General features: G+C 35.5%; 1 non-coding gene across 1 annotated transcript; it reads left to right on the top strand.

Moving 5' to 3' along the window:
• The first annotated feature begins 1,331 nt into the window (after positions 1 to 1,331).
• TRNAI-UAU (transfer RNA isoleucine (anticodon UAU)) lies at positions 1,332 to 1,405 on the top strand. The gene has a single exon. It is a non-coding gene; the product is annotated as a tRNA-Ile (tRNA).
• The last annotated feature ends 3,116 nt before the right edge of the window (positions 1,406 to 4,521 follow it).

The raw sequence follows: 4,521 nt of genomic DNA, 5'->3' as shown, positions 1-4,521 counted from the left end.
ACCTAGGTAGTCAATCCAATGAATTACAATGGTAACTTGATTGAAAATAAAGACTCTCCAACCTGTGATAGGTGTGACTTGTGAGGGCAGAGGTAGCCAAGCGGATCAAGGCAGATGATTGTGAATACACTATTTTTTTTTTCAAACGAAAAAAGGCTATGCTACATGCTTATATTTTTTATAAAGAAAAATTGCTGTAAAATAAAGTAAAGAAAAAAGAAAAGCAATTTTGTGGCATGGGTTTTATTTTAGAAGAAAAGTTGTATACGGTCAAAACTGAGTTTGCCCTTCGTGTAATTAGTCAAGATTGGAGCATGATAGGCCGAGGATCATCATTATAATATCGAGTTCAAGTCCCAGAGATCAATCGAGCTCGAGCCAATATCAAACTCGAGACCCAGAGACCGACCAATATCGAGACCAACCCAGATTGAAAGCGAGCCAAGAGACAAAGAACCGTTGTAGCCGCATTAGGGAAGAGAATCTCGGCGGAAATTAAGCAAAAGCTAATTAACTAATCTATCATGGGATCCCCACTATATATTTTTAATTATACTCAAAAGTAGAATTCATCCACTATATTAAGAGTGGCTATCGCTTGTGAAAGGGATCCATTCAGACATTCATACACTCTGGCATCTAGGGGTTATTGAGATTTACACACAAATAAGCAAATATTATTCTTTTTGGGGCTTTGGATATTGATTCAATCTTGTTTATTTATCGGTCATTCTCTACTCAATTTGAGTTTGTATTCATTTCTTTTTACAATCAATATTCGATATATCTCTACTTATTTTTTCAATTTGCATCAAGTTATATCACGTATCCTTAGAACCAGAGGCGGATGTAGCGTATTAGCTACGGGTTCAACTGAACCCATAACTTTCGACGCGGAGTAAAAATTTGTATGTAAAAATTCATTAAAATTGCAAAAATAGTAGATATGAACCCATAACTTTAAAAATATAATGGGTTCAATGTTAAAAATCTTAAAATTGAACCCACAGGATTTAAATCCTGGATCCGCCTCTGCTTAAAACTACGTATAAATTCAACTCTATCTGTTTTTCGGGTAAACAAAAGTGAATATCATAATAAGAAGAAACTATTCCCCTTCTAATTTCTTACACCTTTAGCAAGTCTTATTTTGACGAAAAGTCTTTTATGGAGAAGGTTTTGACTGTTTTTGCAGCAACCGTTGAATATTCACATTCTGGTGTTATTACTACAATTGTATTATGATTAGCCTCATAATGTTGTTATCTCGATTTTTAAAAGTTAATATAATAATTATCAAATTTATGCTTTTCCTTAAACTGGAAAATTAAGGTTCCGTAGCTCAGTTGGTTAGAGCGTTGGTCTTATGAGCCGAAGGTCGCGGGTTCGAGCCCCGCCGGGACCATATTTTTGTGTTATTTCTATGAAGGTGGAAAGTGGATGAGACATTGATTTTCATGGAATTGAATTAAGGGAAAAACATTAACGGGATTCTCAATCCTTCAACTAGTCTGTAGTTCTAATCTGATGTCAGTTTTTAGTGAAAAAGATAAACTCATTCTCAATCTTTTTTTTTCTGTTCCTCCACCATTTTTTTTTTTCAAAAGAAAGGAGAAAGGAAAATAGTTTCTTTCTTTCCAATTTTGATGCTAACATCAATTAAAACAAAGCAGAAGATCCCTTATTCCTTCTCCTCAGGTTTGACACACTACATTATGTTCTGATGAATATTCACTCACTTTTTAGAAATCATGAAAATTGAGTGGCCTGATTAGGTAATATATTCTATACTGGTTCATCCAATGCTTATATCCTGGAATATGCTAGTATCAAAGAAACTTTTTGTGCTTTGAATACTTGATTCAAACTCGTTCCACGACAGTCTTAATTCTAGATTCTTGATTCATTGTGTTTTCTTGTAGCAAAGCAGACCCCTTCTCGGATCAACTTTCTTTTATTGATTTAATTGATAACTTCATTGTTTCAATTCATTCTCAGATATGGAAACACCGGTGATTGACCAATGCTGAAATAGTATCCAAGAAACTTTGGTTATTCGACCAGCCAATTGAAAACTATATTTTTTCAAATGAATGACTCTTATTTTTAGGAAGACGATTCCATGTCATTCTTCGAATCTAGTTTGAAAACAAAACATTTGCTCTGTGACGTAAGGCTCCAGCCTAAAACTTTGAAACTATATCAAATCATACTTGACAACTGAAGCATGGAGAAGAGCCAGAAAGGGCGAAACCTCTCTTTTCATAATAAAGTGACCCGCCGAAACAACTCAAGTTAGACGAGACGCATGAATATAATTTCAGAGAGGCTCGACCGGACCCAAGAAAGAGTAGTCGTAAAATCAACCAAGCTGATTGAGGATGTTACTGCCGCCCAAATTCAAGTTGCGCTCAGAGCTTATTTGGTAAATACTATTATACCGTCTCTTATAGAAGGCTAGCAAGCATAGGATATGATATCTCAAATTAAGGAGGTTTTTTCAAGTTTTTTTGGATATTTTTTAAAAGGTCCTAACTGGACTAATATATTTTGGACTACGTACACTTTTCCATACTGATACTGCTCTATACTGACATAAAATACAGACTACTATATATGATGGTGATTATGATAGAAGGTAGAAAATGCAAGAGGGAAAAGGAAAAGGTTGAAAATAATTAATATGGGTGATGGCAACTTTGCAGTATGTTATTCATGTTCAGTCACAAGATTTCATTTTTATTTCCTTCAACCTATAATGCAATAGCGGTCATCCCACATGGGTAAAGTTATAACACTGAATACAAAACTTTCAATAAAGAAAACAAAAATACAACCAAGCTCCAACTCATGATACCATAAAAGCCATTAGTTGGTCTGTCTTTTAGTAGGCCATCCCCTCTTACTGAACAAAAATGGCATTAAGGTATAATCTACACCACAATAAACGCGGAACTTAAAACACTACTAATTCCTAACTATTAAAGAAAATTCCTACAAACACTAGACAACGCCCCAACTATTGTAATTTGTGTACCTTTCTTAAGAGAAACATCTCATAATACCATCATAAAAAGGACAATCCGGTACACAAAGTATCTCGCATTCACACAGGATTCAACGAAAAACCTCACCCCAAGAGGGTGTAATGTAAGCAACCTTTACAAGCATCAATGGATGATTCCAGCCAGAACCAATGACCTATACCTATAAGTCACACGAGACAACTTGACCGTAGCTCTAAGACTCACCTTCTCATGATACCATCATACTATTCCATAAATCGAAGTCCATTTCTCCTCCCGTTTGATAGTATAGTCAATTACTATAAAGAAGTGACAACAATAAAGCAATTGTCAACATCTTGATAGAACCAACATGTGTAACAAAAATTTTCCCAACTGAGTAAACAGTAAACCCCAAAAAGAGAATAGGAAAATCTCTTTGTTGTATCTCACTAGACAGAGACTTTTATGAGGTGTACTGAGATTTGCAGAGGGAGGGGACCATAAATTGATTTCCAAGTACCATACCTTGTTGTATCTGTGTCTGTAGTTCTTTCCATTATTCAGTTTCTGATTCATCCTTCATAGCAATTGATTGGTTCCCTTCAATTTCTCATATTTATGAAGCCTAGCTATCCCCACTTAGTTCTACCTTCCTACATTCATCTAACACAACCTTTTTCTTTAGTTGCTGCGGCTGTCCTTTGACAAGTTTACATTCCTATGCAACTTATCCTTTGTGTGCTAAACTACCCTTATGACTTGGGCTCTATGGGGCTATGACTATTGACTCTGATCAACCCTTTGTTACCACAAACATGAATCACCTCTTGACACACTCTAAAGGATAGCAAACAATTCTCATTCAGCTTCTTTCTCTTTTCATTTAACAAGAGAGTAACTTGGTTTCACAAAAAGTAATCCAATCACGAAAATTCTTGCCTTTAGATGGTAAAAGAACAAGAACCCCCCCCCCCCCCAACCACCACCACCAACACACACACAAAAAAAAAAGGACTTGAATGGCTGCCAAACCCTTCAACGTTAGGAAATTAGGTAGGTGATGTTTTCAAGACTTATTTATCTACTATAAAGTTTAGTCTTGCATCTAATGATCTATACCATAAAAGCTAAGACAGCTAAAATAGGTGATGGGAGTCACTAAAAGGAAGTTTGAAGCTGAAAGTAGCATTCAGATTACCACTCTCAAACCCACCCTAATTACTCCAACTGTTCACAGAAAATGACTTAAACTTTTAATATGCTCCCAAAAATCCTATCAGCGATAGGGATGTTAAAACGACCATAATTATTTCTTTCAATTCCTTTTGAGGCTTTGAGAAGTTGTTGAAATATAAACTGTTTTTATCAGAAAGTGGTAAAGCAACTATCAAACCAAAGATAGATCTCTCGGTCACCTACATGAAAAATTGACCCTTTACTGTAAAGAGAAGAAAATTGGAAAGACAACAATATCAATGTCACAGCAATCAGGTTAACTAGGAACTCCATCACA

This window comes from Nicotiana tomentosiformis, chromosome 7, assembly GCF_000390325.3.
Source record: "Nicotiana tomentosiformis chromosome 7, ASM39032v3, whole genome shotgun sequence".
NCBI classification, from domain to species: domain Eukaryota; kingdom Viridiplantae; phylum Streptophyta; class Magnoliopsida; order Solanales; family Solanaceae; genus Nicotiana; species Nicotiana tomentosiformis.
The sequence above is the reverse complement of the archived record's forward strand: the minus strand, read 5'-3'. Positions and strand labels throughout refer to the sequence as shown.